The sequence below is a fragment of the Dipodomys ordii genome, unplaced genomic scaffold (assembly GCF_000151885.1).
Source record: "Dipodomys ordii isolate 6190 unplaced genomic scaffold, Dord_2.0 Scaffold63, whole genome shotgun sequence".
NCBI classification, from domain to species: domain Eukaryota; kingdom Metazoa; phylum Chordata; class Mammalia; order Rodentia; family Heteromyidae; genus Dipodomys; species Dipodomys ordii.
In genome coordinates this window covers 275,078-287,628 of record NW_012267279.1, presented here as the reverse complement: position 1 = coordinate 287,628, position 12,551 = coordinate 275,078, and positions in this window count along the sequence as shown.

Here is a 12,551-nt window from a genome sequence, read left to right as displayed (position 1 = left end):
AGCAGTGGCTGCAGGGAGTTTTAGACTAGCTTTGGCCTTTTATCAGCAGGAGGCAGATTCCAAGAAAAGAATCTAATCCAGACACATGTAACACTTTCCAAATTTAGTTGGAAAGTTAAGCAATTTTGTTTTTTCAATGGGAACCCTCAGGGCCTTAGGATTCCTTGTGACATCAGGGTGATGACATGACAGAATGACTGCGTTCCTTGGACCAATTTATGTAAATTCCAGGACTTTCTAGAATGCAACCTTAAAGATCAAGTCAGATTTAACTCCACAAATGAGAAAATAGGCCTTTATTCCCCTAAAAACAAATCGACTCCTAAATTAAAATAATTGGCCAGAATTCTTTTTAATGCAGCAAATAAAGTTGAATGCATTCATATATAGCTATGCCAACAATGAAAGCACTAATGTTTAAAAATCAGAAAGAAATGAATGTACAAATGATAGTCGACTGATGCTCCTATAGTATAAAAAATATAACATGATAAAGACCAATAGAATAGGTGGTTGATCTCCAAGTTTACAATCAATTTTACTCTAATTTTGTTAGATGAATGCTTTTATTATTTAGGGAAATTTTTACATATGTCTAGAAGTTTTTATGCTTTAGCATAAGGCAGGAAGTTTAATTATAAAGATTATCCTTTTCTTTCTATAAAATGCCAAAAATAGAAAATACAATGCTATAACAGCACAAATGTAGGGAAGTAGGTATCGTGTCCCTTTGGCTTTTTAGTAATGTCTCAATTTATTTTTACATTATTATTATTGTTATTATTTTCTGGAAATTGAATATGAAGCTTCATGTATGCTAAGTATGCAGTCTATCACTAAACCACATACCAAGCCTGTTTCTCATATTTTAAGTGATAAATGCTGTTAGATGAATAAAAAAATATGTATTCCATTGAGATAGGGTGATGGTTTTTGATAGTGAGAATTACTGTCAGAATCTTAGTAAGATCATGCTACTTGTGTTTGTTTCTTTAATGTTAGGGTCCATGTACTCTTAAAAGGGAACTTTAATACAATATAAGAAAGTTCAAGGTTAGGATTCTTTCCACAGCTGTGAGCAGAGTTAAAGGGGATTATACATCAACAAGGGATGCTGAAGCATATAAGACAGAGAAAAGGGAGAAACAAAAATCCAGATTCATCAGAGCTGTAAGCCATTTTTAATGTTAAAATGATAGTACTCTCAAAAGTTTTATCTATCCACCATCTGTGATTGTGACTTTATTTGGAAAAAGTATTTCAAGATGTACATTAAGGATCCTAAGATGAGATCATCCTGGTTTATCTATGGTAGCCCTAAATCTTCCAATAAATGTCCTGATAATATGAGACAAACAAAAAGACAGAGAGTGGAACAGATAATTTGGAGCCTACTGCTTCTCCCACTTGAATCTTCTACTGTTTCCTCAATTGGCCAAACACAAAAAACATCCTATTGTAGTCCATGAACATATGCAACTCTATTATGTGTTAATAACGAAAAATGCATTAAAACCTACAAATGCAGGAGATCCTCAAGAAGGTGCATTGAGAATTAAGAATATGAAACAGAGAAGAAATTAACTTATATGGGAAATAGAATATTGAAACACCACAATTATATAACACAATTATATAATATATTCTTTATACCTTCATTTCCAATATTTGCCATTATTTCTTTTTAATTTTCTTTCATAGTAAAGATGCTATATAAAGGGGTTACAGTTTCCTGAGTAAAGTAATGAGTGCATTTCTTGTCGAGCATTGTTACCCTCTCCTTTGTTTTTCTCCTACTATCCCTTCCATTCCCTATCCCCCCACACACACTTCCCCACTCCCTGACAAAGTTGTAAAGTTCATTTCCAACATAGTGTCTTGTGTATATACGCCATTATTGTTAGACAGCATCAAAACTCAAGCTTCTAGTTTTTAATGATAGAAGAGAATACATCCCCAAAAGAAGGGATGATAGGTATGAATGTTGAGTGTGTGCTTAAAGCTATCTAAGCTCAAGCTACATGTTCTAAAAGGGTGAAGGAAAAAATGGGAATCGCTGAGATATATTAAAAACTCTAGAGTACTGTGGAACTTAAAACATGATTTTAAAAATGGAGTTTTTCAAGTTGCTCTACTATATTTTTCCATGCTTTATTATACTATACTTGTGGTTAATTACCTATAAATTTAGGTAAGTGCAGATTTCAAACAGTGTCAAGTGAGAATCTGAGCTGGTCTTATAAGAACCTAATATACCTTGATACTTTCAGAAGATTAGGGCTTTGATAACTTCCATCTGAATTTCAGAACTCTAGTCCACCGAAGGAATAAACATTCTCTAAAATGTGGTTTCCAAATTCTACACAAAAACTTGGTATTTAAGGTAGAACAGAGTTAGTCCTCATGAAGCAGACTCTACAGAAAGGTAATACTCCACACATTATTCTCTACTGCAAGTTTTTATTAGAGATTTCTTGCTAGCTAGGTGATTATATGTGTAACGATTTCTAATTTGTACAATATACCCATTTTATACACTTAGCTTACATTTTTTGGATCTTTCTCCCCCTTGTATTGGGAATTAAGCCCAAGGTCCTCATGCTTGCTAGGCAAATGCTTTACCATGTCTCCAGTCCTTTAGCTTTTACTTTGTATTTCACATAAGGTCTTTTTCTTTTTTGAGAAGTCAAAATGGATACTACTTGTATGAGCTAACTTTCCTCTGGGCTGGTCTTGGTTCAAACCCCAAACCTCCTACTTCCTCCACCTTTTCCTGTGCTTTCATCTCAGAAGAATTTTCTCTAAATCAGTAATATATGGTTCTAGTACTAGTCTTTGTATTAAAGTATTTATTTTTAAAATATTCAATTGCTTTCAAGAGTGAATAAACCACTTGCTTACTATTTTTACTCTATGGCATCATAGGAAGTATGTGAGCTTTAGAGTCAGACAAACCTAGACTTGAATTATCACTTTGTGGTGGCAACATTTAGATTGTTGTAAAATTCAGACTCCTTAGATATGAAGTAGTGGATCACTCAGAATTGCTCCAGGGATTAAGCAAAATTGTATCAGTAAAGTGCTTGGCCCATGGTGGGTGATTGGTAAATCTTTAGTGATTATATGATCTGCAGATTGCTCTGAAATTAGCAAGCCCAGGAAAACAAGTTTGAACAAATAGATGCACCTTGTAATGTTGTTGTTAATACTATTACCTTGGGATTTCTGGCACTCTCCTACCTCTTTCTCTCTGTTTTTGCCATCTGCTTTCTGAGGCTTTGTCTATCTTCCTAATTTATGCTCCTTACAGCCCCCATCATTGTGTTTGATTTTCCACCCATCCTTCCCCTCCTCTGGTTGCTTGGTGCCCAGGAGAGAACACAGCAGGAGGATTTGGCCAAGTATATTCTCCCCATTTCCCTCCCCAAATTAAATGCAAGCTCTGACTTGGCAGACCAGGTTCATTTTCTCCAGCTCCACAGGACCTGTGTGGGATAAGGAGCTGGTCTGTTGCTAATTAAAATCACTGACCCCGGCCTGATTCCAAGATTTCGAAAAAGACAGACTACTCCCCTCCCAAGCTTGCCTGGTGGTCAATATCATTACTTTCTTTCTGGCTCCCTTTTCTCCCCAAATGAATGAATCCATTTGTTGAGGCCCCTGAAGTCCATCTAATCAACTGTCCACTAGGTACGATGGAACACACACTCTTGAGCTTTACAGTTGGCGCATGTTGGCAATAGCGATGCACAAAATGTGATGGATAAAAGCATGAATGATGTGTAGCTTGGAGTCAGGCATTGAGCAAAAAAGCCAGATGAAAATATTTATCTGTGTCCTCCCTTTGGACAAGTGACAGAGTTTCTGTCTCTGTCAAATGCTTTTCCCAGGTAAATTGCTCAATCTTATTAAAGAATCACTTCTGGTGGGGGCATATCATCATGTCTAGGACATTTATATTAATCTGGATGCATTTGGTTGTTTATAATTCTGTCATACCGTCACTTCCTGAGAGAAATATCTTTCCTCGGGATTTTTTTTAACAAAATATATTAGAAAAAGAAACTTCTGATGAAAAATACATTTTATTACAGTAAAGAATTAGTTTAAAGAAATGAAAGAGCAAGATCCATCTATCCAGTGACACAGATAAGTGTGACATGAATATTATGGGTTATCATCGCTTAAATCCTTTTGGGGAAAGGTTTAATGTTCGAGGAGCTTATGCTACAGTGTTATGAAGGGTGTTTCCTATTCTCTCTTACAGAAATATTTAAGAAGGAAATTTTCCATTAAGAAATCAACTTTCTTCCATGAGCTGTGTATTCCTAGAGGGAATCTGTGTTGCAGAGAAAAGAATTTCTACTATATCATCACAAAAAGTTCTACACTTTCCCATGGGAAAATCCTGCATATCATGACTAGAAAAGTTAAAACAAAAAGAAATGTAACTGATGTGTTAGCCAGTCGCCTAATATTGAAATGAGTACCTGAAACAATCAACTTATGAAGTGAAAGTATATATTTCAGCTCACTTTATATGTTTCATTTCATGGATGGTTGGCACCATGGCCAGTGGAGAGGCAAACACATCATGCTGGCAACATGTCATGGCCAGGATATGAAAGAAAGGAGAAAAATGGGGAAACTTCCTCAATATCAACTTCAAGCACACAATCCCAATAAGCAGAAAGCTACCTGCCCTTCAAAGTTCCCCACCTCATTCTAGCTCCACTCTGTGGACCTAGCCTTCATGGATGGTCCTATGGGGGCACATCCCAGATTGAAACTTTAGCAACTAATACATATAATATGGAGCAAGAGCCTATGTTCAGCTAAGAAATGATGCTCCAGAAAGTAAAGAGACTGAACCAAATTTAAAACTAAGATTCTCTTCTTACTGAGAAATCCTACAAGTGCTCTGAATGATGTAAGAGACACTTGAAAGACTACACATAGAGCTCCCCTATGACTCAGCAATCCCACTTCTGGGCATTTACCCAAATGATGACAAACAAGAACATACTAAAGCTACCAGCACAACTATGTTTATCGAAGCATTATTCGCTATAGCTAAGATATGAAACAGACACAGATGCCCCTCAGTAGACGAATGGATCAAGAAGATGTGCTATATATACAATGGTATTCTATGCTTCTATCAGAAAGAATGACACAACCCCATTTATTAGGAAATGGAAAGACTTGAAGTAAGCAAGGCCCAAACAAATATAGGTCCTATAGTTTCCCTCATTTGCAATGATTAGCTTGTGTCTAGGATAATTTTATCAGAATAGCAGAAAAGCTCAAAAGCTATGTACATATGACCATATAAGATGATGCTAAGTGAAATGAACACCAAGATATAGACATAAGCAGTCTTTCTTTGTTTTTAATGTAATATATATATATATATATCTATATATCTATTTGCTTCCTTTGTATGTTCTTCCCCCTATGTTGTCACTATACTTGATTTTGGTACCCTACATCCTGTATATACATTTGTATAATTTGGGGGGGGGGTGGAGAGGGGAAATACAAAATGCTGAAACAAGGACACAGGATAATCCATTGTAAATGGGAAGTTCATTGGAAGTGAACCTTACAACTTCAGGGGGGAGGGGTGAAGGAAATAGGGGAGGGAAGAGATAGTGGGAGAACAACAAAAGAGAGATTAACAATTCAGAACAAAAATTGTACTCATTGCCTTACTCATGTAACTGTAACCCTTTTGTACAACATCTTTACAGTAAAATAAAAATTAAAAAAGAGACCCTTGATATTTGGTTCATCTTTAGAGATTGCCTTCTTGAGGTAAATAGTTAAGATTATACTGGAAATGGAGGTTGATCAAGCTGTAAAGAGGAGAAGGTTTAGAATATGGGTACATGAGATGTGAAAAATGTGTGTACATGTTTCTAAAACAATGAAAACATTCAGTAACAACACAAAGCGTCAAGGAACTGATGACAATGAAATTCAAGTCATAACTCAACACATAATTGAATATGAAATCATAAATGTAACTTTCTCAGACCTAACTCCCCCTTTCCCACTCCTATATTCCTATTACAAGAACAGTCCTAGGACACTGAAGATGCATATGATTTTGCTACTTAAGAGTTAATGAATGAGAATATAGAAGTGTGTATTTTTTATCTAATCCTCTGCAGTATTCTCCTGTAGATACTGTAACAAATTATCACAAACATTGTGGTTTCAAATAATAAAAAATATTCTTGCATAAATCTAGAGGACAAAATCAAAGTGGAAGCATGGAAAGGCTTCTTACAGAGGCTCCAGGGAAAAAAATTATTTCCTTACCTTCTCCAGGTGGAATGTCATGTTTCTTGGTTTATCACTCTAATCTCTCTGTTTTCACATGGCTTTATCTGAGGATCAATGTCTCCTCTTCTTCCTTTGGTCTCAAATCTCCTACTTTTTCTTTTAAGGACATTTATATTGGATTTAGGGTCTGTCTGATGATCATATTTTTAGATATTTAATTATAACTTCAAAGACTTTTTGTTTTGACATAACATCCACATTTTCCAAGAACCTACTGTGGGTATCTAACTTGGGGTGGAAATGTTCTCAGCCTAGCATTCCATTCTGAAAGCTCCATGAAATAGTTCTAATGCTTTTCCCCTTTTAATGAATGAGGACTTCAGACAGATATCTCAAATTATTTCAGTCTCCTGGACTCTCATAAAATTCTTTTTTTCCAGAATACTTCAGTCTATCTTATTTTATTTTTATATATGTTTTTATTGTAAAAATACCGTACAGAGGGATTACGAGTACATTTCCTATTGAGCATTGTTACCTCTTCCTTAGTTTTGTCCCCAACCATCCCTTCCCTCCTCACCTCGCTATCTCCTCCTTACCCCCTCCCCACAAAAGTTGTAAAGTTCATTTTCAACATAGTGTCTTGTACATCTCATTGTTACAATGGGTCAACCTGTATCCTTGTTTAAACATTTTGTTACTTTCCTTCCCCTCCCCAAATTATAAAAATGTATATACAAGATAAAATTCTTGATTTTTTTAAATAAAATTTTTTATTATTAGGTAGTTTTACAAAGAGATTACAATTCCATAAATCAGGTTATAAATATAGTGCATCCTGATCAATGTCACCCCTTCCATCATTCGTTTTGATATCTATAATGCAAAGATTAGCTATCTGTCTGTCTATTTGTCTGTCTGTCTGTCTATCAAAACTAAGCAAAAGGACATTATATATACTTTAAAATTTTTATTTTGTGTTATTAATATAAGTGTGTGGGTTATGTAAATTACTACCCTCTTCACAAATCTTTGATTTTTTAAATATCAAAAGCATTCTTCATAAAATGGTGATGAGATATAAATATTTCATGTTCTGATTTATATTTCAAATAACATATGATTTGGGATCTTTCTTACTTGGTACATCAAAAATATTTACAAGTCATTGCATTTGGAAAAGTAGCTTCTGACAGTTGGGGACATTTGTGGTGCCCACTTGAACTAATGAGCTTTGATTTTACATGAAAGAGTTTATTGGAAAATTTTATGTGTTTTAAACTAGAGAGTGCAAGATTCTTGCCTAATAGATCTAGTACTTATAGTTCCATATATCCAGAATTGGGAGAGATTGGACTAAAGTTAGAAGAAAAGTAAATAATTTCAAAACTTCTATATTTCCATGGGAAGAGGGAAAAGGCTGCATAGCCCTCTAGAGAACAAATGTAATTTATTTAAAATGTTATATATCTCTTGAGGTGGTAAGGAAACAAACTGGACATTGTTAACAATAAGTAACTGCAATGGCAATAAAGGTGTTTTTGTCTATGATCGTTGTCCAATATTCACTTCAAGCATGCTGCCAGTGGATAAATAGCAGCAATGTAGTTCGGAACATCAGGTTCTAGAAGTTTGGTGACATCAGCAGCACCAAGCAAGCCTAGAAAAAAATAAAATAAAATTAGCTAGGTTTAAGGTAACAAGCTTTTTTTCTTTGAAATTGATTTGTGTGGTATATGTTGAAATTCCACAAGTACCTTTATCATCGGGTAGACTTAACCATAAAATTCTTACAAGGATTCAAAAACTCCTGAAATGCTCAGTGTGTCAAACCACAGGAGAGTGAACAGAGCCCATTAAAGAGGAAATAAGTGGCCAGAATCAGCTCAGCCACACTAACCAAATGCACATCCTCACATGGAGACCCACAGTCCGCTCTTTCAGATGCTATTTTCAAAATCTTCACAAAGGATTCAGTGGTGATTATATGCATTCATGATGTGCATATCGTGTGCTCAGCTCAAAGGATATTTGAATGATGCATTGAGAATTATTCCTAAAAAAAGGATTCAGCATCTGTAAACTGCTTCATCTTTGAGAATGGGAAGGGGAAAAAATATGGCTTGATTTTCTTTAAAAAAAAAAAAAGAACTCATAAAGCAGAGAAGCTTATGTGAGTTCGTGTTAATGCCCCATTACACACAGACACACTGAGGCATAATCACACGCATTCATGTCCACACAATCACACTCACACATAAACAACTGTGTGTCATTGGTTCTCCCTGATTATTTCCTCGAGAAATTCGCTTTTCAAATCAAGAGAGCCCTTAGCTCCGTCTCTCAGACTTTCCCCTTTCATGTAGCAATCTTGGCCTCCACAGTGAGGTCTGAGAAAAATGTCTCCAAGAAGAAACCTAAAGATAAGGACTATTCACAATGGACTTGATTCAACACAGTTATAAATGTTTTATACACACACACACACACACACACACACACATATACACACATATTATATATAAATGTTATACTTACTCCTCTGTTGGCAATGAAGGGAGGATATAGCAGTCATACTGGAGCTCTGGCTACACTGACCAGAAAATTAAGGATCTGTGGGTGCTGGCTGACTTTTGAGTGCTTGCCTTGATCTGGGTTGTCTTATTTCTGACAGGCTCTTACAGTCATAATAGTAGCTGCTGCCTTATAACTAGAAAAACTAGAAAGGTCCATGAATTGGTATTTTGGTGGTGCTAAATATGATATATCCCCTGTCTCTCTTAGATGGTAAAGAGGGGAGGGAAGGAGAGAGAGAGGAGGAGGAAAAGGGAAAAGAGTAAGCAGATAAATAGTTGTATATATGTATCTCACTTGATCACTTAAAAATTCTGCATTTTCTAGCATAGTCTCACTCAAGAGCAATATTAAAATGTCTAAGAGTTTTCAAAGAACTTTCTGTTGTGTGTGTATGTGTGTATTTTAGCATTTATCCTACTATTAACAAGCAAATATTTATCAACACCTATCACAATGTACAAAAACTCACCCAAGTGAGGCATGCTCAATGCAAATATGTAGATTGTGAACTACTGGAGAATAGGGCCTACATCTTAATCATATTTCTGTCCAATATGAAGCTGGAAATGCTATAGGTCCTTGAAACATGTCTATCAAGTAAATGAGTAAAAGACTGTGCCAATCATTAGTTTTCAGCATATTTACAATTGGTGGCCTTTTTCCTTTTTGTTTGTAACTACATTTTTTCATTTGCCTGCATTTGTGTGGTGTTAACTGTGACAAAAGATAACTAATGCAAACATCTACAGGTTGCTGCCCTGCTGGTTCTTTCTTACTCTTCTGAGTCTACGAATCACATATTTCTTTTTCCAAAATCTGTTTTTGTTTTCAGTCAGAATTAATATAAATAGATGTTAATGCAATATGTTACTTATGTCCTAGAAATTTCTGGATGAGGGTTTTTCTCCTTCTGTGCTATCTAGACCTCTTTTAGAACTGCCTCTTCAGATAACAATAACCACAGGAGTTGAGAGCTCCTTTGGAGTTGTTTATGTTGGCATGTATCCAAAATCCAGCTCTCATATAGGCTTTGTGGTTCTTAATTTTTCTGGTTTCTTCCTTGTGGTGTTTTATGTGTACATGTAGATTATAGCCAAATAGTTTAAAAGAGGATTGTGACCATTGGTTATTATTTGGCCCAGATTTCCATAGACTTGATTTTTTTTCTATTATATTTTTTGTTTTCCCCAATATGTTTAGTTGTGAAGCCTTGTGTCTGAATTTATTTTAATATGTTCAGCATATTTCCTATAGCTTTGTCCCTCTCTGGTGCTAAGCTAAATCAAATATGTTATTTACAGAGATTTACAGAGCCTTCCCATAGATTGGACCCTGTTTCTTGTCCAGTGAGCCCTGTATTCTACGCCTTCCCAGAGGATGCAAAGGATGCTTTCTTTGTCTTTCTAGCTACTTCAGAGGTTCAGATCCAGATGATTATTGTTTAAAGCCAGAGTAGACAGAAAACTTTGTGAGACTCTATCTCTAATTAATTAGCAAAATGCTAGACTGGATGCATAATTAAGTGTTAGAGCACCAGCTATGAGGAGAATAGCTCAGCAAGGGTTCAAGGCCCTGAGTTTAAAGCTGGGTTAGTACTAGCCTACATAAAGGACAGATCTTGTGAACAAATCATATTGCAATGGACAATCAGACCACTGAATCCAAGTGAACATTTGTAGATGGGACTAGATAAAATATACTTTATAATTTAATTTCATATTATTTCACCATAATTTGGGGTCAACTTGTGTAGCAAGAATTTTTAGTATCCTACTTATCTTCATACTCACTTTCTGTGCACATTGAAGGCTTTCTACTGTTAGCAACTCAGCATTCTGCCTGAAGCTTTTTCCTTTGGTTCTTGAGGATAGTCTGTGTTCAGAAGGAACAGGCTCAAGAAGTGAGTCATTCAGTAAATCCCTGCAGGACTGAATTCCAGGTGACAAAAGTGGTCATTAACACACTTGGTGTTAGCTTCCTTTCCTGTCTAATCCCTCACTCCACCTCAGGTATTTTTTGAGATCACCTAGTGAATACATACATCCTTATCACTAAAGAATTTACCCTATACATCTCTAAGTATGGCCTCTGTATCTGGAGATATTATAATTCAAACAAATCCTGGAACAATTTTAAAAATATCATAATGGCCAGGTGCAATATTAGCTACTCAGGAGGCTGAGATCTGAGGATTGCAGTTTGAAGCCAGCCTGGGCAGAAAAGTTCTTGAGACTCTTATCTCCAATTAACCACCAGGAAACCCGAAAGTGACTCTGTGGCTGAAAGTGGTAGACCCTTAACTGACTGGAAAAGCTGAGAGACAATGCCTCACGACCAACAAACACTACTTGTAATGATAATTTTTGTTTCCTTTTCTACATATCTAAATTAACAAGTCAACTATGATGATTCATCAAAAAAACAACATAATTTAAAATACTAAATAGTTCCTCCTTCTTCCCTTCCATTTTGTCTTCCTTCTTTCTATTCATAATCCCTATATTTAGTTAAGGGTTATCACCTCTAGAATGAATGTCTTACATGCTTGAAATGGACTCAGTACCATCTTCATTGACTGAGTAAACCATTTTTTTTTCCACGATGACAAGCTAAGATCACACCTCATAATGACGGCAGCAAGATTGTCTTGTTAGTAGAAGGACTAAGGTGGGATCGTCTTTAATGACAGTGAAAGCACCTCATAAAACCTGACTCTTCAGTTTTACAGGCATGAGTCTGGAATTTTAGCAGATGTAGACTTACTAAATCAGTCAGTCAAAAATTATATTAGTTGAAGTGCAATGTCCCTCGCAGTCCAAAAAATCCGAACATGTAGGTGATTTGGAGGGCATTTCGTTAACTCTTTAATTGGTCGTTTCCGTGCTGGAGGCAGTAACTAATTGCCTGTAGGTCACTGTAGTCCTGAAGCTTAGGTAAATGTATATTGTCATATGTCACATTTTCATATGCTCCTTTCGTGCAGGTTGGTAAAAAATGATTGCTGCATAATTAAAATTAAGACAAGGTGGGAAAAGTGATTCAATTAAAGCCCTGAAGCCATTGCACAAATTATCTGATGTACCCAAAACTAATGAATAGTTATAACTAGTTATTTTTTTTCTTTTGCCTCATTGTTCTTTAATCTTATGTGCCTCATGGAATGTAAAGCACTCCTTTTAGATTCTCTGTGCCTGGATAGGGATTGCAACTAGAGCCAGAAGTGAGAGCGTCTGGAACAGGAGCTTTTAAAATACACACATCCAGAAAGTTTGTGGATGAGGTTACAAATGGAAACTAACCAGATGAGAAATTCAGGAGGTCTCTCTACAGCCCAGTATTATTCAGAAAACATCTGCAATATTTCAGTCTGTGTGGAGTAGTATTATATAACAGGTTGAGTGATGACAGTGAAAATAAATGAGATTTGTCATACCCCAAACATCCCATGTTTTACTTCATTTATTTTACAAATCTTCCAAAGTGTCTCCGGAAGCATTAAATTGTAAGCAAGGGTGAGAACTTTGTGATGCCATGTTTACCAACAACTTTAGTTACTTAATATTGATACACTAACATATTTAGCTTACACAAGATACAGTGAAAAAGATGTCAAAAAGATAACAAAAATGTCATATATTTAAGATTGTATCCCCTAAATTCTATGTGTGTAGATATGGCCATTC